Here is a 24,971-nt window from a genome sequence, read left to right as displayed (position 1 = left end):
TTGGCATGCACTGCCCAGAACATATCCACATGACATAAGCACCATGCAAAAAGACCTCCTACCTGATGCACACCCCACCCCTGCCCCACCAGCTAAACTTAGATGTCATCACATCCTAGTACATCACGCTCAGCACATTTTGTGAATATGAAAGAGCAGTGACTGCAAGTCTTTGAAATGAATGGAAACCCAGATAAAGCAACCTCTCACCTCTAGAGATCACCATGGATTCTCTTGTAGAGTTGTGAGCTTCAGCCTTCATGGAAGACATTTCCATTGCCCAGGTGACCTTTGACTGCTTCTTGGTATTGCTTGACGAAGGTTTCACTTCTAACAAAACGATATTTATATTGATACATGCTACATTCTCCAGTGGTAATCGAGAGGAGGATTCTCATACCAAGGACTGTACGCACACCCTGGACACGTGTGGCCCTAAAAGCAAGAAGAGAGCAGCAGAAGCAAAACCCCAAAGTGCAGAAATAGCATCTTGGCACTGATGATTTCTTTTTTTAAAGCAGACTTTGTTACCTCCTCAACAGCTGGTGCCTGGGTGGTATCATCCATCTGGAATTTGAACTTCTTTCTAGGAACCTCATTTCTCTATATACATTTTCATTTATTCTTCAAGAGGCAGAAAGCAAGCAGAAACCAAGGTAGAAGCCTGTTGCAGGATGCTCTGAACAGCTACGCTTTCCTGCCTACATTTGTTGCCAGTTGTTTATCCTCCTCAGAAGAAATTGATTTGCCATTACCTTTCCAAAGCTGCTTTCAGACATGGAATTTTAATGCGAGGTTATTTGGGCAGGTCTCATCCTGAGAAGTGCTCAGCATGACCACAGTCAGCTCCCCTTTAAGAATAGAACCATCGTTTTTAACCTGTGAGGGGAAAAAGGACAAAAGCAACAGTCAATTGATCCCAAGAGATGTTAGCTTCAATAAGGAGAGTAAGTCAAACATGGCACACGACGTGGGACATAAAAGTTATTTACTCGCTTAATAATCGCATTCCACATAAAAGTAAATGGGAATCACCCAAACCAAGGAAACCAGATTTTTATGAGCTGGACAGTCAGGATAGAGCCTAAAGAGCCTTTTTTCAAAAAAAAAATCACAAGTCTTTAGAGAATGATTCAGCTGTCACCCAAACCAATGACCGTTTTCCAATAGAAAGAGATATTCCAAGCCCCAAATGTGGGAACTGGAAAGGAAAGGAAAAATTAGAGAGCTTTGGGAGAGCATTAAACCAACATAAATGGGAGGGTAACACACTCTAAAGCTTCCGGATAGATAAACAGGCTTCAAGAGAGACTGAGTGTCTGTCCTGGCTCCATAAAGTAATCCTGGGCTGGGAGCAACAGTTTTACAACCCAGTGTTCAGATATGGGTGGCCATTGCAGCAAAGGTGACGTGACACGTGCCTGCATGGCCAGGGAACAGCATCCTCAGGTACACGTGATTGCTGCGTGCCTCACATATCAGAGGCTGATCTGAAGTGATAATTTTCTGAAAGGTTGGAGCAATTGGAAATCACTGTCTCCTTCTCGTTTCTTCACAGATCCCATGTCTGTAGTGTGTCTGGTCTTTTTTTTTAACCACAGTCTTACACTTCTCCTGTGAAGATCGCCTTGTATGTGCTCTTACCACCCCCTTTCCACACATTTATGCAAAGGGAGGCAAATGACATTTTCTTGTGGTTTGCATAATCTCATCCGTATTTATAGCCATTAGAATTCTGATGCAAATCTTTCCCTTTCATTTTCTGTTTCCAGTACAAAGACCCTGTAAGGAAAAGATCCTCACAGAAAATCTGAAAATTCTTCATAGTGACTTGCATTTATTTATGCCCCATCCAGACTTTTCTTACATAAGGCTGAGTTACTCCTTAGCTGAACCTTTGCAAAGAAAGAAGAAAATATTTTTTCAACATTTGTTCAGGTCTCACTTCTCTCTGTTACAGCAATGAAGGTTATGGCTTCACCAGAATTTTGTATTTAATTCCCTGTGACTTCTTCTTTTTTTTTTTTTTAATATTTCATTTATCCAGTTGCATCCTCTGGGCCAGCATTTCCCTTTTCACTTAGACTTGTTTAAAAACAGGAGAAGTTACATAACTGGAAATTTACTAACATGTAGAACCCACAAAAGCAGGGCTCTGCCTAGACAGGGGCAACAGTGACATTACAGCAGTGTTGCTGAGCCGATCTGGGTTTTGGGCTGCTACCTGCTACACTTTTAAGTGAAACTGGTTCTCTTGAAACACTTTCTTCCATTCAATTGTTCCAGGTATCTCGTTTATTTTCCTAACCCCTCACAAAACACATGTCAATGAGATGTATTTTTTTTCCTATCATATAAGTTGTATTATTTGAGAGTTTATTGCTAATTTGTACTTCTGACTCACACTGCTTCGTACATAGCCATTAGCCCAGCCTGCCCTATAGAATCACAGAATTACCAAGGTTGGAAAAGACCTCCAGGATCATCTTGTCCATCTACCACCAATATTTCCCCACTAATCCGTGCTCCTTAGTACCGTGTATTTTTTTCACCTTTTTGGTTCAAAAAATGCATTTTCCTAGAGAAAAGAAAATTATACTGCACATCATAGTTCCCTAGGCTTCACTGGCCAACCTTGTCTGTGATGTTAGTGGATATTGTCTGTCTACATGGCAACAACTAAATCAAGTTTACCATATTTTCTGAAGAATAGGATTTAGTAACCCACACAACTTCAACAGCCATGGAAAGGTGATCAAGAATCACAACCTTCTGAGCACCCTGTGTAAACGTAGGTATCCCTGTTCATTGCAAGGCGGAGTGGACTAGATGACCTGTAAAGGTCTTTTCCAACTCAAACGATTCTATGATTCGGTGAGCGGCAATTAAACTGTGTGTGGTGAAGTGTAATTTCTGTCTTGCAATGATTTTGTGCCTGTGTCTGTACGTGCATGCCCCTTCACTACTGGGCAGGCAGCAGTGTAAGCTGTGGCAGCTGCCAACACTCTACACACTTGTTTGGAGGGGAAGGTCTCCAGGGTTAAGCAGAGAGTTCAAGCCTCACATTTAGCTTTACTTCACATTTAGCATTTACCTCATCCTGCAACTGGTTCCAACACCTCTGAGATTTCCATCTATCGCTGTATCCCTGGACAGAAAACTGCTCCAGAGTTGCAAATCACTGTCATGTCTGCTCCAACAAAAGCCAGTAAGCAATTACATACATCTAACTTGCTTAGAAAACTGCATAAAGTATCTCTGTAGATAAAACAGATGGACACCAAATATTTGGCTCAAATGAGAAGGTACTTGAGTCAGAAATTTTCAGTGAGGCCATAATTTCAGAGATATGTTAAACCAGGATGGGACTGCTGTTCCATTCTGCTCTCACCTGCCCTTTTGCTGGTGTCAGCTCAAGCATTCGTGCAGCCTCAGGATCCACAAGGTGTAACAAGCAATCCAGCAAGAGACAACCAGTCACAGCAGCAAAAAATAAAAGTAAGTCTCAGCACAAACAGTTAGTCTTACCCCTACCACTGTGCAACTCCATCAGTATGTCCAAGACCACCATGAAGGAGGTGGCAAAGCCCCCAGGAACATGTCTGCCAGAAGAGCACCAGCCAGAGGGCACAGCGAGATGAGATCTCAGAGGTCCAAGCCCAAGAGGATATTTTTCTACCTAAGCTGTTCTTGGACATGATGCTCTTACCAGACCTTTTCAATTGAACTATTCTATAATATATAAAGATATATGAATATCTTTGACTGTTTTGTCTGCTGTGTGTGCTGTAAATAAATAACTCTTGATTGTATTTTACTTTTACCTAACCAAAGTAATAATGGTCTCACACAGCAACTCACATATACTTCTTTCCCAAAAGGTGCGGCGAAGCACAGTGAATCTGCATCCTTGAGTTATAGGCCATCTTCAGAAATGCCCAAGCCCTGCAGAATGCTTTCTAGAGCATTCAAATGGTAAAGAAGTGAGCCCTGAAGAAGTTGCATGAAGCAGCATGAAAGATGGCCTTGGGGGTCAGAAAAAGAAGAAATGCATGTGATGCCTGCCCAGACTCTGCATATCCCAGAGGATTTGACTTGTCAGCAGTCTCTTACACAGACACAAGCTGCAGGAGCAGGGATTTCAGCCGCTTTGCATCAACAAGAGGAGTTAGATTGAAAGCAGAACGAATACATCAAATGCTCATTTCGAAAATGAAATCTGGTCTGCCTGCAGCCCATTTTGCACTTGCTTTTCTATTGACACAAGAGGGACAATATTTGCTGTTCTCTGGTTGCTTGTCACCAACAGAAGCACAAAGCTCAGCTGTGCCCAGGTTTCTTGACAGCAAGCCAGAAGAGCACAAATGTACTCAGATGTTTTATAAATGACTAGGGAACCCCTCCCCAGAGTATTAATTCTCACGGTAATTGTTTTGAGGTACTCATCTCACCAAGGTACTGTGCAAATATGAATGTCAAGAAAAAAAATAAGCTCTGTTCTAGATCAGCTTGAGTGTCAGAATGAACTTCTGAGAAGATCCCCAGGCACCAAGTTCTGCCAAGGAGTGATGGTGCTGCAGGCCAGGATCAACTGAGGCATTACGCCTGCCTCATTGAATGCTGTTATCACCGTTATTACTTCACAGCTCTTTTTTTCTTTCTGGCAAAAGGCTTTCCAAGCACAGGAATTTACACAACTCCTGGTAACTTGCCGTGCACATGGACAGAGCTGGCATTTGTCTGCCTTTGTCAGAGGTGCACTGTGCTTGTAGTCCCTGCTCACACATACTACATTTACATGAAGCTAGTGTTTAATCAAGCAGTACAGCTTCTTGAAATCTTCACCAGCTGCCTCTTTAGTTCATTTTTCCATTTATGAAACATACATTTTTAAAAGGTCGTATTATTACAAGCTTTGGTGTTAGCAGCACATCTAGTTCCATAGAGACAGTATGTATTTTAGCTGTGGCTGCCCATCGCAGACTTTGCTAATTCTTTTACCTTCTCCTGGTGGTACTAACGAGCTAATGGCTCACCTTCATGTTTCTGGTGCCTTTGCAATAATGTAATTTGAAATGAGCTACACAGCTTCAAAAAAGCTGCTAGAGAGATGTAGTCATAAAACATGTTAGACATTCAAAACCAAATTATTCTTTCATTTGTCTCCTCAGAAGCTCAAGAAACATTTAAATGTTGTACTAAGGGACACGGTTTAGTAGGGAAATATTGGTGGTAGGTGGACTGCTGGACTACATGACCTTGGAGGTCTTTTCCAACCTCAGCGATTTCTATGATTCTATGAACGTCTAAAGAAATGGCAACACCTCCCAGTAACTTGCTACCCATTGAGTTTTGATTTTAGAAATCCAATACCGGAGAGCAGACATTCAAAGCTGCCATGTCCTGACACTCAGCTTCTCTGTTTATCTGTGCAGAAAAGTGAAGCGTGGGCAAAGACAATAATTACTAATATAGCTGATTTTATACAAAGACAAAGATCCGGTGATCATGAACTTAACTTTCTTATTAGATTTCTGTACTTTTGAAGTTTCTGATAGACTGGATGAAGCAACATTGCTGACCACACATCCCCAGTAATCAATACCTATAGCATACATGTGATTAAAATTCTTTTGAAACAGTAACAACACAACAACAACAAAAAAAAAACAACACCAGAAGACTAATAATATTAAGGTCATTAGTTACTGGGGAATTTGCCCTCATTTTGTGAACTTAGAAAAGAGGTATGCTGGTAGGTTAAACAGTTTCAAGTTGAGGAACTTTGAGAAGGCTACATCCAGTCTGACATATTTATGACACACTTTAATTTAGGGGCTTATTATTAACTTCAGAGACATGCTGTTCATTTCAAGACTGACTGGCCGTATCTCACACTCATCCCTGCCTTTGCTCATTTTATAACCTGCAAATGGAAAAGTTGAAGTTCTAATAAACCTCCCACTGGAAAGGCAGAGGACTAAATTGGACTTAGGGGGTGAAATTTAATACAATACTTAGTTCTGACAGTCATTTAGTAACAACAAAGCTGGAAAACAGTGCTCTCAGCTCTCTGATGTTCGGATTTCTCCTCTGTAAAATGGAGTTAATAGGACTTACCTATCCCACAGACATGTTGAAACAATTTGTCTACCACATTTTGAAGTTCTCATCTAAGAGATGCTTCAGCAAAGCAGATTATATTAAAAACATAGTCCTTTTGGAAAAGCAGTTAAAAATAACACAGTATATTTTCAAGTGTATTCCGTAGTCTTTTTTCACTGCTGTTCTTCATTGTATATTTCTTAAGAACATTATGGCTGCCAACAAATAACATCTGTCTGAGAAAATTACTTTCAAACAGTAACAAAAAATTGGGTGGATGAAACAGAGGGAGCTCTCTGCTGTTTCCCAAGTCTTTCCTTTCTTATCAGGTACAAGTCAAGAAAACAATAAAATGGAGCACCATAAAAGACGCTTGTCATTGTCTCATTTGACACAAACTGCAAAAAAAATACATTTTATGGTTTTCAGTTATCTTTGCATGATATAACGACCCATTTTGTTGCAAAGGATCTCTACTGGGGGCAAAATCAGTGTGTGCGGGTTCATTAAGCATGTTTTCTCTAGAATATATGATTGTTTCGATTCCCCCCCTCAGAATACCAACAAACACTCCTGTGCCTCACAACAGTGTGAGTTATCCAGTTTTGCAGGCACAACCAGAGAATGAAAAAAATTACACAGATTTTTCACACAAGCTAAATATACCTCAAAACAAACCTCTTTGCTTCTCAGGGTTGCGTTCTGATCTTAGAAAATGCATGAAATAGGAGTAATTCCATAGAAAAGAAGGGACATAGGAGTAATTCCATAGAAAAGAAGGAAATGACTATGTGCTTCCCCTAGAATTGAGAAGTTTGGTCCTCTGAAGACACTAAATATTTACAATAGTCCCTCAGCTTCTATTTCTTCCCTGTGCTGCCTCACCGGCAGCCTGGACTCCATGGGATCCCACTTCTTGCTTTTTCAAACTACAAGCGTCCCTCAGCCACTTCCTCCTCTCTGGCACCTTTTCACCTCATTTTCCCTAACCACAGAAACACACACTCAGAGAGAGTCTTTACTTGGTGTTATACAACTGCAGGATGCCTCTCCTCCAAAAACAATTATGTTGGTATATTTGAAAAAAGAAAAAACAAAACAACACAATAAGTCACTTAATATTTAGGACGTCTTTCAAATTAACTCATGATGCAAGCCAAAGAAATCCCTTCCAAACAATTGAAAGTTCCTATGCAGCTGACATGGATTTTACCTTTGTAAGTGGAAAGGTGAACCACAATACTGCATGGTAAAGTTTGTGTAAACCAAAACGGGAAAAAAAAGAAAAAAGAAAAAATACCTCTTTTTCTGCTACAGCATTTAGTTGTAGTACTTATCCTGAAGATCAGAACAGATCCTTGAGAGAACACATAATTAGAAAATTTTACAAAATGCATTCAATTTACTGCAGAGACAAGAACAATCCCACCAAAGCATTTCTAGTCCATCAGCTGCATAAATATCTGCAATTAGATATTGTTTCTTTCACTAGACAAGACATGTTATGAAACTACAGGAAAAGAGCAGTCCCAGCCCCAGTCAATATATTCATTTGATGCTTATGTAGCATTTCATTAATGTTTTGAAATCATTGGATCTCAGATCTTTTTATGATCAAAAGACAAATGACATCTTCCCATCAGGATCAACCTGAGACATCACACTTTTAAAATACTGTTATTCTCTCATCTTCTGTTTCTTAGAATATCTTAATACTGACTGAGTTGATGCATTTAAAATTACTAGGGAAAAATAATTTTTCAGCTGTCACTTTGCCCAGTTTCACTGTGAAATGTGTTTTTATAACTCCATTATGAAACTCTGAAAATAGGGAGTAAAGAGCAAGCTGCACTGGGGGGGAAGATGGGCTGCAGCCCCAGCCCAGCAGGGCAGTCCACTGTGGCAATGATTTACATGGGCCTGCACGTTGGTACGAGTTGAAGGACCAGGAAAGAACCATGACAGAGGCTTTTGTGGCAGAGCCACACAGCATCTACCTGTCTCTAACTGCAGTGACAATCTTGAATGGCAGCAATTACAATTCTGTTAGAATGCTCTGGGATACAGCTATTCCCTTTCACAATAAATGCAGTCTGAGGTAATGTGCTGAAGAGTCAGCATCTGCAATATCAAGTCACAAGTCACACCTATGGATTGTCACTCACTTTTCACAAATCCGTATATGCATTTGAAAAAGCAGACTATTTTACTATGTAAATTATCTTGAAATTATTGGATCCCAGGTCTTTTTTTTAACAAAAATCAGATGACACCTCTACATCACTGGTCAGAAAAGCCACTGTTTGCCTTGTCTCTATTTTAACTTTAAACTTCAAAAACCAGATTGCTGTCTCAGAATCTTATGATGTATTACAATGAAATGGACAAGCAGTTATGAAAAATTTACTGTTTCTGGCTATATACCAGTGCTTCATTATTTCTAGCTATGGAACTTGGACTAACTTGGTGTAGAGAGCAGATTTTCCAACAGGTAATTGACTTCAAAAGAATGCCTGAAATAATTCTAGCTGGCTATTACACTGAGAATGAGTCTCCATTAATTAATCACTTTTGGGGGAATTTTTCTTTCTGAATAAACTCATTATTTTTAAACACATGACATCTGTCTGCATAAACAGGCTCTAGAACTGTGATTTAAAATGTGTGCTTACCACAGGCATGGCATGCTAATGGTAGCACAGCCTCCTCTGCATTTCTGAAGTGACTTCATCTTCTGATTACAAGGAAAAAGAGGAAGGGAAGCAAACCAACTTGTGATTTCACCCACTTATTATCAGAATTTAGTTACTTGCGTGACTGTTGCATCTAAAGACACAAGGAGATATCAACTGTGTACCCAGAGAGACTGAAGATTTTTCACACAAAACAGAATTATACCCAAAGAGGGCAAAGCCCAAGCAAATCCAAAACAAGATACAACAAATCAGGTTTTTCCAACACAGAGATACTCCCTCAGGTTCCACTGCACAAGTTCAGTGACAGTCATTCAAAATTTACTTCACTTTAAGCTGGCTTTCACAGCCTGAGGCTTGGGCAGATGTTCTCTTCCAAATCTGGTTTTACCATCTGAAGATATTACTACCCACGTTGCTAACAAGAGGTTATAATCTCCCAGCTAATTTTATCTGAAGTAGATTAAGATTTCTCATCAACAGAGCTGGGTGGAAATCTGCATCCAATGGAGAAGCTGGTTTATCTAAAACCTTTACAACAAATTCATTTTGCTACTTGACACTGAGTGTCAAGTAACATTGTCTGCCTGCAAGTCTAAAAAAAAGCCAAAGAAAGTAATTTTCCTTACAATGAACCATTAAATGTGCAACTACCTGATATGGAGAGTGGGATTAGTCCTGGTACTTGTTGTCAGAAAATGCTGTGATTTGCAAGAAAATTAACATGGAATTCAAGAGATGAAATGTGTTGATGGAGTGTGGATCCATTGTTCACTGGACCATGAAAGGCTGTACACATTCTGTAAACATTTATTGCTTGACTCAGCCACCTACAGGGCATTGGTCTGGTCCAGCAGGGCTGTTTTAATCCTGCTGGTGTTGCTCCAAATTAGTTTTTTAGAAGTTACCAGTAAGCAAGTAATGGCTTCGGACTCAATTTGGATTACTTGTCTTCTGTCTTTCCTCTCTCTCCTTTTTCCTAGTCTTCCTACAAAGAAGGAGTTCAGACTGAAACAGCCTCCCACACCAGGCTGAATTCAGCTGCAGGTACACTCTTCCAAAAACTCATCCTTGCCATTTCTACACAGAATAATCACCATTAGTCTCAGAGGCATTGGTACATCACTGGACGCATTCAAAGTCACACAGGTACCTTCCCTGCCCAGTGTGCCGGCTCACAAGAGGCAGTAGTGCACAGAAACACAGAATTATCAAGGCTGGAAAAGATCACTAGTTCCACGTAGCATGTGGTTGGCTGTGCATCCAGCCCCTACAAGGCTAGGGGACATGCAGAGCTCTTAATTTACCAGCTGCAAATAGGCATGAAGACATGAAAAACAGAAAACCAAACCACAACAAAAACCAGTCTTTACTTCAAGTATTAACATGAAGCTCCAGAACATACAATTGGACAAAACACTAAGACGATTATATTTTTAGGGGTCCCATATCACCCTATGGTGATTTAGTGGTAGCATTTCTCTAGCCACTCCACCTCAGCACCTCCCTCACATGCAGCCACCTACAAAAATCACGAGCCCAAGCCAGCAGTCGAGCTGTCCTACCGGCAGCCCTAGCAGCCCCCAAGCCAATGAACAGCATGTAGAAAGAGCTGCAGCTGCAGCTTTGGCTGCACTTCACTCAGGAGGTATGCACTCACCATTCCAACACATCAAGTACTTTATTGACCTTGTTAAAGTACCAGCTAAAAAAGAAAAAGAGAGGGAAATAAAGAAATTAAAATTCATTAAGTTCATTCAAACTTTTTTCAGTCATTTGGGAAGCTCCAGTCTGTACAAAAACAATATATCCAACAGACTTGCCACTTAATTTGAATGTGCCTGCACAAGATGAAAATTCAAACCTTTCCTACTTGAGCTATCAATCAAAGTGAAGCTAAAATTACAGTTTAACAAGCAGGTATACATGTTTTACTTAGCAAATGAGGCAAGCAGGGCACATTATTTTTAGTCACATTTATGAGGAAAAGAGTGAAAAATAGGAGGAGGAAGGAAGGAAAAACTGTCTCTCTTTGCTTGGCTCAGACTTCTGATCTGACACTGGCAACATTCGGGTATGACCCTAATAGCATTCAAGCCATGTCTTGGACTATTGCTGTACATGTCATTAAACCGTAACGTAAAAAAATATATATGCGCTATTAAAGAGTGATTGAAACCACCCCAAAACTTACAAATTACTTGTAAGCTGCTTTACAAGGTGAGCCCAGTGGGCCTGGGTGACCATAAAACACTGCTTTCCCATGCAAATGCTCACCAAACTTGAATATCCATCAACACGCCTTTCGTCTAAACCCGCAGAGAACTTTTGAATTAAAAATCTGGACCAGCAACAATCTGTTTTTCGCACTCAAACCATGGAAACAATTTGCCCAAACATAGTCATCATTCATCTCCCCCCACACCATACAACAGCATGCCAGTCACAGCACCGCTGATCAGAGTGTAGTCTGGGCCCTCAAACTCGCAGACACATTTCCATTCCCTGCATTGTGTCAGCAAAACAGCTTCCCGTAATGCTAGATGATGGAAGAAGACATCTAATTTACCTTGCAGATGCACTGAATTAATTGCTGAACATATTAATGAAAGTCACAAATACATTTCAGCACACCACAAAATGTTTGTGGAACAACTTGCCCACTTGCAAGAGAGCTCACAGCCAAGGATCTATGTGATTTCTGACAAAAGCCCCCAGCTCCAGCAGAAGCATGGTTGCTGTTGTGTATCTTTTCCCAAGGCTGCTCAACAAAAGTAGGCCTTCCTTTTCCAGGACTCAGGTCCTTGACAACCATGACTGTAGATGCCAGAACTCTGCCATGACCTCATTCTTTGGCACATTTTCTCCCAGTTTCCAGTCCTCCGCCTTAGCTAAAGCTGGTCCACCCATGGCAGCACTGAATTTTCAAGTCACAAAAGCATTTTTGCTACAATTTGATTTAAACTAGAATTGTTTTGGTAAACTTCTGATTCTAAGTAATGCAAGACTGTTTCCTCAGAAAGATGTGGCAAAAACCTGTTTGCCGAAGATGAAGTCACCTGTGAAATATAAGCTTTTTCTCAAAGTAAAATAGTTAATTTGCTAATATGAAATGGGAAAGGAAGAAGAAAACTCAAAGGTGCTGCTGAATCAAATTTCAGAATAATCAGCCAAAGTTGGAAGCAAAGACAATCCAGTTTCACAATATCAGAACTTTTTGAATGCTATTCCTGTTGACCTGATGAATATCAAGGCAGGGGTTCTCCTTTCCTTTTCATATTTTTTTCTCCAAAAGGAATCATCTCATCCAAAATGGCAGATAGTAGCCCGCTGATGAGAGAAAAGAAACATCAGTAGTGAGGAGTCAACATTCTGGCACAAGCAGGGGATTGAAACAAGAAGCTTCTTTGTATTACTCCTTAGCCCATCCTGTCATATGACTCATTAGTGCTCTCATGGCTCATCGAGATGTTTTGGTCAGTCTTTTAATTTTAAGAATAGTCTAATCTGTTTTTCCATTTCTTTCTGATTGTACACTACATTTTCTTGCTGTTTCTATCACTCTCTATGCCAGAGGCACTTCGGGTTCAAAACAGCAATTAGTGGGGAAAAAGATCTCTGACCCGAAATGAATACCTTTGATAAGCTTTTGTCCTCTAGCAGGAATCATCTCAAAATGTCCATCAGAGTTTGAATTTCTGTGTGACTGTGGTCCCACGGTATGAGCAGGATAAGCAGGGCACAAGGATCCGGATAGTAAGAGTCTGGAGTACACCTGGGCTGTCATCCATGAAGAGTGCCACGAAGGGGAGAAATAGGAGTGGGCTGAATCTCAGCTCAGACCACAGACAACTTTACTGAAGTGCAATACATCAGGTGGGTGTTTACTGATTCTGATGGTTATTTATTTATTTATTTATTTATTTAGCTCAGAACAACAGTGGTGAAGAAATTTCAGCCACAACTGGCTGATCTCCTGGAAAAAAAAAAAACAACTTGTCCTGTGTGTGCTGGTAAAAATAGGTCCTCTCCCCAACCAAAGCAACTCAGCAAGCAAACACGGGTGAAACAGGAAATGTCAAGAGTAAAGTCAGAGGTAGGAGTTGTTAGGGAATGGAAAAGCAGGACCCAAGAGCAGAGTAAACCATCTGAACTAAAGTCAAAGACACCCATTATGCAACCCCAGATCTACCCAAGCACCATATTTTGAATCATCATTATTTTCTGAAAACCGGTGAGCTCATAGCCAGGATAACTTTTGCAGTTATTCTCAGTGCTTCATGAGACTTTTTTTCCTCTATTTCCTTTGTGAGGGAATAAAGTGAAAGTAATCAGGGTCTGAGTATGAAGGATGAGGAAGGGATTGTTGATATCTTGCAGAGAATCTAGACATGATGGTGAGACAAAATAAAGGTTCAATGTGGAAGAAGAGCAAAGGCAGAATAAGAGCAGGCCATTGAACACAACAAGAGTACCCTAAGGTGTATGCACAGCTGGCTGAGAGCTGTGCTGGTGAATAAGTGTTTGACCTGAGTTTTGGAGACGGATCAGCCCAGGACACACCAGCTCCAGAGGGAAGCATTCTCCATGGAACACCTGTAATGATACAAGGACCAACATGGAGGCTGCCTTGAGGTTTTCTGGTTAAACTGAGCTCTCATGGTTGCAGGGAAATCCTGTAGCTAAGCAGTTCCATCCACATACTTTAATATTAATTGCGTGTGTGCATTTCCTCTACCATGTTTATCAGCCTGGAAAATTAAGAGATGAGGAAAACAAGTAATGCCATGCCATGCTCCACTGGCTCTTCCCACTTAACTTGGAGTGTCACCAAAGCCAGCTGCAATGAACTCAGAAAAGAAAAACTGCTCTTTCCGCTGCAACCAGGCTCATTTGTGTCCACCTCTGATATCACAAGAGCAGTTTACTTGAACTCATTTCAGCTGGAAAATGATCTGTCCCTCAGGAAACAAGTCTACCACAGAAAAGGGTTTTTGCCTTTCTGCCCTAGCTAGGTTGTTACCGTTGGATGTTTGCACACACTCCAGAATAAGCAGCATCGTAACTAGTTTCTTTCATATCATGGACCCTGGTAGTCAACACTCCTGCTCTCTGCCCTCCTTTTATCATATTCCTTTTTCCAAGCTGTAAACATTTGTTCTTAATTTACCCCAGTGGCTCTGTAGGGCCAAAAGATCTTTGAATATTTTGAGCAAAATTTTTGGTCTATTTCCAAAGTAGAAGCTATTGTTTGAGATTTGATGTCTATAACATCTTTGCACGAGCAAGCTGAGCTGCACGCCATGGAACACAGACCTGATATTTGTTACTATAGTGGCTTTTATACCTAAAGAGTTAGAATTTCCACAAAGATTTCGCCTAAATCTTAAGTATTTGAGGAGGCAGGGGGAGGGGGTGAAGAGGAGTAAAAAGAAGCTACACAACCCAAAAAATTCTTCTTTAGTAATCTAAACATGCTCAATAGAAGACTGTAGCACAAATCCCAAAACTCCCAAAACTTCATCTGCATTCAGCAAGTTCTCTCTTTGATACTCTTGAGAGGTCTTACAAGCACATGTGAAGCCAATATTGCTATTATAATATGAAGCAACTAAGAGCATATAACCAACCAGTTTCACACCATATTTGCAGCAGCACAGAAGTTAAACAGGTGTGGATGAAGCTGAGAACAGGTACGATTTTTTGGGACGCAAGACAACAGGCTACAGAGGGAAACTGGCATGCCAGGATTCGGAAAGAGTGTCAGGAGGAACACACACACACAAAAAAATACAATGAATTTTCTGAATTGGTACTTCAGACTTTTCAAACAAGGTGCAAATATTAACTGATGGTATTATCTTGAAGGCAAACTCCAGATGATGACAGGGTAGGCAAAGAAATGAGCTCAGAGAAATATGTAGCCAGCAAAAGGAGAAAGGAATTTGCTCTGAAGAGCTCAGTTGGTCATGCAAGTTCAACCAGCTCTGGTGCTTGCCTTCTGGGAACCTGCTGAGGAGTTTAGCACAGAGGTGGGAGTTTATGGGCCAAGAAGCCAGGCTCCTTTGTCAGCCACTGGAACAAACCAGCTTCACATTTTAAGAGTTAGCAGAAGATACTGAACAAGGAGAGTGATGAAGCTTCGATCTGCCATAATAGTATAGCCAAATGACCCATTTAGTCTGCTGCCTGGGAATACCTATCCTGAACTATTCTAAGATAATCTGACATCATTAATACTGAATTAGCGTTTTACTTCTCAACAGCTGTAGAAGGAAAGTTCTATTGTTGGGGTGCTGATGCAATGGGAAGCATCATTGTTCTTTGCTCCCCATCACTAGTGGGCTCCTGTGTAGCACTGGTGTTTCTTTCCACAGAAATCTCTTTCTCCTCCTCTTCCTCTGACAAGAATTTCCTATCTGTTAGATGAACAGCACTTCAGTGGAGCCTGAATAATTGGTTTGCACACTATATTGTCAAAAGAGGTATGTGCAGGTCAGAGGAAGAGAGGAACAATACTCACGGAATGATAATCTCAACACCAACAGGAAGGAAGGGTAGATTAATCTGTTAAAACATTATATTTGGATCTGAACTCAAGTAAAAAAAAAAAAATCTGCTTTGGCTTACTCTCACTAATTTTGTGGTTTTACAGGTGAAGTCCACTTTTTGTAGAGTCTGCAAAAAGTACTTTGCTTCCACACCTGTTTTGTGATGGCTATGAAAGAAGGCAGGGTGATGGAGAACAGTCTGGGAGAAAACACAGATTTATATAGAGTGTAATAGAGAGAGCTGTGCAGTAACTGATCTGTCAGCCTGACAGCAGTCCTGAAAAGGCAGAATGGGAGAAAGATGTATTTCAGGTTGGTCTAAACTTATTTTCAGTTTTTCTTGCCAAAAAAGAAAGGACAAAAAAAAAAAAAAAAAGAAGAGAAAAAAGCCCTCTGAAAAACATGAGAAACTCAGTCAGGAATAGAAGCCTGGAGCTGCACTCCAAACTGTGACTGCTGAGCAGAGCTGCCACACTGTCAGTTTCTGGCTTCTTGCCTAATGGCCATAAGAAAGAATTTATAGGGAAAACCATCGCTAATACAAATCATATTTTAAATGTTTGATCAGCAATTACATTCTGACTTCTCAAAAACTGACAACTAATTCACGCTTTGTACCAACAAACTCAATGTTATTAAAAACATTCCAAGCCAACAATGCTAATAATGTCATCAACATGGTTTCCGTCGTGCCAAGAATTATATTAAAAAGAAACCCATGCATAGCAAGGAACAAGAAACATATGTAGGTGATTTATACACACACAACTGTTTGGAGGAGGTTTGTTTTCTTTTGTGATGTCTTCAGCCATGAATCCATGGGAGATTAGCACAAGTATCAAAATGATAACGAAACATTTAAGAAATGTTTAGATGTTTTACTAAGGGACACGGTTTAGTGAGGGGATATTGGTGGTAGGTGGATGTCAGGACTGGATGATCTTGGAGGTCTTTTCCAACCTTGGTGATTTTATGGTTCTATGATTTAACTCCCTAGCTGGTTCATGCAACCATCTCAACAACAAGACAGCTCAGGAGACACAGTGAGGATGGGCCATGCTCAAGATGCTCTCATACCCAGGGGACACCTGTGAATACAGGAGATGCAAACCTTCCTGCTGTGGTGACAAAACCTGGTTTTGGCACTCATCATTCTGTAAAGTCTGTGGAGCAAAACAGCAGAGATTCTCAGAGTTCAGGATTGGCTCTCACAGCCCAAGTCTCACTACCAAGGCCCAGACCAAATTACAGAAACCATTAAAAGCTGCAATAGTTTTTCTGCTTTCAAACATGGCTTAAAATACATCCAGAGGCAGGACATCCTTCTTGGAAGCACCTCTGAGATCACTTTATAAAGGCTTGCCCTCTCTCTCTGCCCCAGGCAGAGCGTGCAGTAAGCTCCTGAAGACTTTGGCAAACACAGTATCCCTGGTCAAACATGGTATTACGAGTGCTACTTGTGATGGACACAGAGACCTCAGGCATTGCTTTGTCCTGCCTAGCGCTACATGCCTGGGGCTTTTGTCAGCTTCACAACAAACTGCTGGTGCTTCTCAGACACTTTTAGTTTGGGCACATTTTGTGAAAGCCCTTGGCCCAAATCTGCTTCCCCTGACCACTTCTTGTTGTAGGACTGACAGCTTTAGGAGTTCCCTGTTCTTCAGGGCAGAAGCCCCACTGCCCTTAGCCCCTTCTGCTCCATGCCATACGTTTTGCCCACCTCCTCAGGAAAACTCAGCACCACACCTTATTTGTTCAATAACCTCCTCTTACCTTGGCCTTCACGTAGCAGAGTTCTCATGTGGAAAAGCAGAGGCAGAGGAGAAAGCAGTATGACACAGGGAAGTGTGATAAGTGCACCAAGCACCCTGAGTGCACCACTAAGTGCAAATTCTCCCCTTTGTGATGATTCCATTCTTGCTGGCCACTGCCCCTCTTTTAGAGTCACAGAATACTCTGAGTCAGAAAACACCCTCCAGAACCTTCGCCATCTTCATAGCCCTCCTTTGGATGCTCTCTAGGACCTGTTTTACAGAGGCAGCAAAGAATGCAAAACAGCAAGAGCTGTCTGTGAACCTGCTGAACACCAAAGAAAACAAACATAAACAATACAGAGCAGAGGCTTTATAAAAAGAGATAACTGTAAAGATGTCTGCATTTTCTTAATATCAGTAGTAAACAAACCTTGAAAAATGTAAGTTTTAAAGAATAATCTGTGATTTATCTCATTACAAATTCATTAGTTACAACCTGAAGCTCAAGATTTAAGAGCTTGCTTAACATTAAAATGATGAATCAACTAACAGAAATGCAAAAACAGCACAGAGCAAATCAGAGGAATAATGTATGATGTAGTCAGGTGACACTGGGTAAGACTCAAAGGTAATAAGCTTCCAGCTGTTGACTGGAGGGAAGCAAAGCTCCAGGTGCTGCTGGGGAGATAAGAGGAGAGTGTCACAGTCGGACACAGGAAGAAATTATAAGGGTTAGAAAACTAACAGTACAGGAAACGTGTTCCAGTACCCTTCCCTACGCCTCCTTCCCCCAGCGGAGATGCCAGTGGTGTGTTTCATAGCCAGATGTAAGCTACAGCTGAAGAGCCTGAGCTGCCATCTGAACAATTTCCAGCAGAATGTGCAGATGCCGGAGGACATGTCTTAATAAATAAATAATTCATTAACTTTGACTAATGCAACCAGATAGGCGGTTCAGCAAGCCCTTTGTTTGCAATTAATACGACATGGCACCTGTTTAAATGACTTACATCAGAGATCACATCCTCATACACTGCTAAACCAATTGCACTCCAGTGTAACTCTCAGAGCCACATCTTCCACATGAGATAAAGTGAAGAGTGGGAAAAAAAGTCTGCATTGTTCCCATGTACAAATTTACATCAACCCCAAAGGATGTACCTGTTTCTGTCTGGAGAAACACAGCCTGAAGCCCACTTCCTCCAGGTTACAAAATGGGGCGTTTGCTGTTTTTACATACTAAGAAAAATAATTTTGTGACACTTACTGTTACTTTGATCTCTTCAGGTCCTTCTCATTCCTGAGCTGACTTGCTCACTCTGAATTCTTGCTAGCCAGTTAAGCAAAAGCAGGAGATCAAACCAAACACCTTCTCTGCAAAAAGAGAAAGTAAGTAAGCTCTCAGTTTTTCCAATGCAACTGAAGTAGTGGGGCTCAGTACAAAAGTATGCTGCCAATGCCCCATTGCACCCAATCTGTGCTATAATTTCTGCAGCTAAGTATGTTATCCACATTTTTTAAGAAGAGGAGAAGAGCATGATTTTATCATTTCCAACATCCACTTAAATACACAGCATGCATATTTCCCAATAAACAGCAACTTTATAGCTCTTGCCTAACACCTGCCCACCTAGAATGAAAAATATCTTTCTCATATATGTTTCTATGTCTGTTCTCCTTTGCACTTCACAAGAACAAAAAAATAAACTGTCCAGTTTGCTGTGCATGGTGTTCGACGGGTGTTTGCAGGGAGTAACAAAGATCTCATATGTGCTAGTCCTTCCAAGGAGCACCTGCATTGCGTCAGCTTCAGGTGGTGGTGAGTGATATGTTCTGCCAAGCCACAGATGGACAGAGCACACCCACAGTCTGCAATAGTTTAGGTCTTTGTATGTTTAGAACAGCTTTAGCTCACCCATGTTTGGTGTTTATGTCTAGGATAACAGTCTCACGCACAGTGACACCAAGCATCTCAGTGGCCTTGCCTCTTTACATGAGACAAACACTCAACAGGAGGCTGAGTACCAAGCCAGATGTAATATTTGGTCCCCAGGGTTTGTGCTTTGGAGGAAGAGTCCTTCGGGAACCGCAAAGCCATAACGGACTCAGGGATCTGCTCCGTAGCTTTAATAGGGACCATGGACTGACTTTCACATCAGTAAGAAGTGATAAGGCCTCAGGATCTGAAGCAAACATCTCTCAAACCACCTTGTCACAGAGCAGCTGATTAATGCCAATCTAAAAGCAACTCATCATCACTGTCTCATGGATGTATTCACTCTGGACTTGTGCTGTGTTTTTTATTGCAGTATTCCTTAGAGTCATATACAATTTTCCCGCATGAGCTGAAAGGCCAAGGTAAAAAATTAATATTCAGAATCATAATGAGCTTTTTTCCCCACATTTTTGCATTAATAATGAGTTTGAAAAGATCAAGGCAAGGTAAGATTTTTGGACATAATTGTTTAAGGCAGTCTCCAAATGTGTTTCATTTCTCCAAGATGATTGTGCAAGAAGCTATGCATACTCTTTATTCCAACACATAGTCTTCCATTACTGTGAGATCATTTTAAAGTCACTTTTACTGCTGTTCCAGCTCAACCCTATAAATCAGTGTCCCAGGAAAAGATCCAATTCACATTCTTTGTGTTAACACTGTCACCATGTTTGCTCCTGACAGGATGTCAATTACTTTAGGCCTTCAAACACTCCATATTTGCACCAGGATTTTGAATAGATACTTTAATATAGGGTTCACTGCACAATATGTTGCACAGACTTTGTGCAAAAGTTAGTTTCTACGTGGCCTAAAGCCTGGCAGAAAGCCAACTGCAGTATCTGAGCCCTGTTTCACAAAAACCTGAAGTCCCCTTTTTATGCTTGGGTTTGAATGGATTAATTCTACCTCTAGCACAGTTTGATATATCTTCTGGTGTCCACAGATTAAGGTTTTTCAATTTGTACATAAAATGATGTAGCCCACTTTTCTCCTCAGGATTTATAATTGTAGTATGGAACAGATTATTCACTTTGATGATTTTCTTTAAAAAACTCCTAGGCAGTGGAACACGAAACAACAGAAGCAAGCCAATGAAAATATAACTCCATTCATCTTTAGCCAAATAGCCTCTAGACCCAAACTACTAAGGAATGCCCAGTCAGCGATCCCCCGTACTGCAGAAAGGAAGTCATTAAATGAGAGCCTTTAAAGGGATCAATAACAACACGCAGAGAAGGGAATGGAGTTAGTCATCATTTTATCAAAATACTCGTATGCTTGTCTCTAGGGCTTCTAAGAGATACATATTTTACTGCTATTGATGACTGTATGGAAGATGTCATTATGAAAGATTTTATAATGAGAAACCTAAAAAATCTGTTCTTATCACTTGTCACAGGCAGGAAACATCTGAACTCCAGTAAAATCTATAGGATGGAAGCATTTGTTTGTTTTATCACACACATCAGCTGTATATTGTTCTAGGCAGGGGAGCCCACCAGGGTCTCTAATCTGTCATTGTGTCCAATTAATCCAGCAAGGGGTCACTTCAGCTCATTTCCTTGGTTTTCATCACATTTCCTTATTTGATGAAACTAAAGCAAAATGACAGGTACGTAGATTCTTAGCATGACTGAGCTGGACCTCCAAGACTCAGCTCAGTCCCCCGATAATGCTCTTTTTGTTTACTTTTGCTCATTTAAAGATATGAATACTTGAGAATGATCTTCTGACTTTCATAACGTGTCCTTGGAGACGGCATAGCCTACGCTGGTATAAAATCCTAGGCAAGAATCCATACAGAGTGATCATAGAATCACAGAATTGCTCAGGTTGGAAGGTATTCTTCAAGATCATCAAGTCCAGCCACAAGCTAATCATACTACCATACCTCTCACTACCCTACCTGCAAGCCCTCACCAGTTGGGTGACCCCAGCTGGCTGTACCACCAGGCTTGGAAAGGGAAGTTGGTTCTCAGGCCTAGGACAGTGCTGCCAGGTGAGGACCTCTCCTTGTGACCTAGAGGCCAGGCACAATATCAAGTGTCCAGCAGGAAGTCCACATCACATTCTATGTATGTTATCACGTTATCCTGATTCAACACCTGTAGGGTTCAGGCATCTGTATTAAAAGCCTCTCTTCTTTTTGTCCATGCCACGTGTAAAGATTTTAAAACAGCTTTTGGCAAAATTACAGAAAATGAGTCCTATAAAGGCACATCAGCTACTTGAGCTGGGAAAGAAATATCCCTGTGGTTACACAGCTTCCTAAACTCCCCCAGACTGTGGCTGGGAGGAACTGCACAGATGCTCGTTTGTTGCTAACAGTTATCTCCTCACCTGCAATTATAAGCCTTTTTTAGAAGCTTTCTTAACAAAGACAAATAAAGAACTCAAAAAATAAAATTCACCCCACTTACCTGTGCCATTTTGAGCATCCCTAAATCTGTCCGCCCTTGCAGGGGAGGTGACTTTGGCACATACACAAGATTGTATAAAGTGAGAATGTGGATAAGAACAATGAAGGTCATTTCTCAAGAAAATCCAAGCAAGACCAGACACTTTGCTGTAGTGAACTGAGGTAGAGCCAGTGATTTCAGTCAATAACACTTGGCCAACAGACACAAAGTAATGCACTGTCACTGGTGTCTGGTCCATGAGTCATCTGCCGTTATCCCTCAGGCCTGCACTGTGCTGAAAATAGATATAACAATATGGAGGAAGTAATATAGGAAGAGAGGCAGAAAAATACTGTATATAATTGCTCGCGTTATATTACATATGTTCATGCTGACTTCAAAGTCACTTAGTGAAAATTTGGCTGTGTAGATCTCTGATTCCATCAGTCGTCCTCCTTCAATTTTAAGAGCAGTGCAGAGCCCATTATACCACAGAATCTTGCATATATATTTAGTCTGGTCCTAGGTTAAAGTGACCCCAACATATATTAAAAAGTATTTTATGATCAAAGCATACATGCTGCTCCTTAGTCTGTCTGTCAATTCATGCACTGCCCCTTCTGTCAGCCATAAGCTTAGTTTCCAGGCCTTGCTCACGAGTCTCATGCCCCTACATTTTTCAGCATGCAATGAACATACATTTTACAAGAGCTCTGCATAGGTATGAGAGTCAATCTATGTTGAATCACTTACATTAATAAGGCCAACAGCATTTCTTTATTTACTCGCAGTTAAATTAACAAATGAAACCTTCTGAGTCCCAGCCCTTTGGTTTTGACTGCAGAGTTGGCTACATGGACTTGGTCAGTTTGTTCTGTTGTCTGGCCATGAAGGTCTACTCATCTGCTCCAGGAATCCAGTCTGTAATCTTGATACTTTCCTCACTACCATGTTCACTTAAATGATCTGTAAAACGATAAATGTGAATAATAATAATAACAAAAAAGCTGTTTTGAGAGTAGCTAAAATATACTTTACAAGCAGCAAATAGTTTTTGCAGGAGGAAAAAACAAAACTTGAACAGACATTAGGCAGTCTTCTGTTGTGTAACCAGGTACTGGCACATTGTATACAAAGAATACCCATCTGAGCTGAATTTCATTTATTGGTGAGCTTTGCTTCTGCTAAAGAGGAAAAAGGGAATCTGAGAAAGAGTTAAGAATTTCCTCTTGTCTGATTACATCTGACCTTCCATTAGTCACAGAAAATGAAATGGCTTGTAATGGGATCTTGTGGTTTCTATCACTCTAGAAAAGCCATTTTTACGAGGTCACAACTTGATGACTCTGATGAGTCACACCTCATGAAAAAAAAATGCAGATTTGAGAATGGCTGGCTCTGGTGGTCAGGAGGATGTGAAGGCCCCCCTGTGGCCTCCCTCACAGGGAAACTCTGCCAAGAGCTGGTGTGCTGGATCTGCACTGGTCTCATGGCCAGTTCAGAGCTGCTGGGGATGTTAGCCTGCTCACAGAGGATGACTGAGGCTCCATGTTGCAAAGCACAAGTGGAGTCATACAGTTGAAACTGTGAGGAGAAAAAGAAGCTGTTTCTCAGCACGTGATTGGATTTATTTGCAAGCAAGCATATTAGCTCAGTAGCCACTGCAAAATGTTATTTTCCTGCATCACACTATAGCCTTCTATGGCATCCAAAGTCAGTTTTCCTACGGCCGAAAGAATTGTGCTACCTGAAGGGCCTGAGTACACAGTACCATATATATTGAATTTACTGCATGCATCAAATAGAGTAACTGCAAGCAAACGTTATCACAAAGAAAAGTGTGGTGTCCATACCTAGCATAGATATCATGTTTCTTTAGAACAAGTTTCTTTCTCCACTACTTTTTGGCAACATGTATTAAAAAGGTGTATTTTTAAGGTGAAATGTAATACATGAACACTTCAAAGACCATCCTGAAAGAGGCCTTGAACTGTTTGACTGTTACTTTGAATATCTTTGAATACCTTTAAAAGGGTCAGTCACTTGAATTCAACCATTTCTGGACAGTGACAAAGAAATCAAATTAAAGGCCATAGATGCTCGTACACAGTCGTGCAAAGAAAGCTGTGGAAGAGTAGCTTGAATCATTAATCATAATTATTATATATTTTATCTAAGATTTGTTAATGGATCATTCACTACTCTGTGTTAAAAACTTGAGAGTCGTGATGCTTGCTGACTCACCTGTTGTGTGGTATCTGTTCTGTAAACTGATTATTCGATTATTTAAGCAGCAGACTAGCAAATCACAGAGCTGCAGAATTGTAGAGGTTGAAAGAGAGATCATGTGGTCCAGACCTCTTCATCTTATTGTAGATGGCTATCAGGTCAGTAAAGCATTGTTGCACCTTCATAAATCCATGCTGAATACTCCTGATCCCATTCTTGTCTTTCATATGTCCAGAAATAACCAAATTCTCAGGACAGTGTTTTCCAACACCTTCCCAGGCACTGAGGCAAGGCTGACTGTCTGACAGTCCCTCAGATTTTCCTTGTTGAAGATATTTTCTCTGCTCAATTCATCAGGAATCTCTGCCAGTTATCATGACCATTCAAAGATAATTGCATTGACATCATTTAGTACCATCAGCATTCCTGAGTGTAACCCATCAGAACCCCCAGATGTACATATATCCAATGTAAGTGCTCCCCAATTTAGCTCTTTTCCACCACCATCTAATCTTCTTTCATCTAGTTTCTTTTTTTTCTTTCTATCTCTTCTCAGTGGCCTGGGATTCCTGGAGGCTGATTTTACCAAAAAATCAAGTAAAGGAAAGAGCAAGAAGGAAAGGCACTGAGTACCATGGTCTTCTCCACATCATTTGTTCCCCTGCCCTGTTCAGCAATGAATCCATATTTCTCCTATTATCTTTTTACTGCTTATATGCCTGTAGAATCTTTTCTTGTTGGCCTTCACATCTTTCACCAGATTCAACTCCAGGTCAGCCTTATCTCTCCACAATCCCATCTCTACACTGCTGCTCCCAGGTCACCTACCCCTGCTTCCTCATCACATACTTCCTTTATATGTCTGAATTCATTTTGGCACTCCTTGCTTTTCCAGGAGCAAGGCCCCCTGCCAATGCTTTTTGGGATGGACATTTCTTGAGAAGCCAGCCTTCCCACATCCCACTTCTCTCCAGGCCATATCTCATAGGATTCTTCCAAGCAGATTCTCACAGGGATTGAAGCTTGCTCGCATGAAATCCAGGGTTGTGGTACTGCTTTTTGCCTTTCTCCCACCTTTTATTCCAACATCTCATGGTCACTGCAGTGAAGGGTACCTTTGACTTTCATGCCTCCAACCATATTTCATGTCTTATTCCTTGTTTGTAGTATCAGTTACCTGCTTTCTCCTTGTTTGCTCTTCAGTCGCTTGATTTGTACAGGATTACACCTCTGCTCTACAC

At 40.9% G+C, this 24,971-nt stretch overlaps 2 long non-coding RNA genes across 2 annotated transcripts; both read right to left on the bottom strand.

Annotated features, from left to right (window-relative positions):
- Positions 1-216: 216 nt before the first annotated feature.
- Positions 217-17,522, bottom strand: LOC116216309. The gene is made up of 3 exons (XR_004158834.1): positions 17,123-17,522; positions 532-879; positions 217-435 (listed from the first exon to the last, which is right to left on the bottom strand). It is a non-coding gene; the product is annotated as an uncharacterized LOC116216309 (long non-coding RNA).
- An 854-nt stretch (positions 17,523-18,376) lies between these two features.
- LOC116216374 lies at positions 18,377-22,462 on the bottom strand. The gene is made up of 3 exons (XR_004159042.1): positions 22,255-22,462; positions 21,523-21,796; positions 18,377-18,477 (listed from the first exon to the last, which is right to left on the bottom strand). It is a non-coding gene; the product is annotated as an uncharacterized LOC116216374 (long non-coding RNA).
- Between the last annotated feature and the right edge of the window lie 2,509 nt (positions 22,463-24,971).

Source organism: Meleagris gallopavo, chromosome 2, assembly GCF_000146605.3.
Source record: "Meleagris gallopavo isolate NT-WF06-2002-E0010 breed Aviagen turkey brand Nicholas breeding stock chromosome 2, Turkey_5.1, whole genome shotgun sequence".
Classification (NCBI taxonomy): Eukaryota; Metazoa; Chordata; class Aves; order Galliformes; family Phasianidae; genus Meleagris; species Meleagris gallopavo.
Note: the sequence above shows the minus strand (reverse complement) of the source record. Positions and strands in the feature narration are given on the sequence as shown.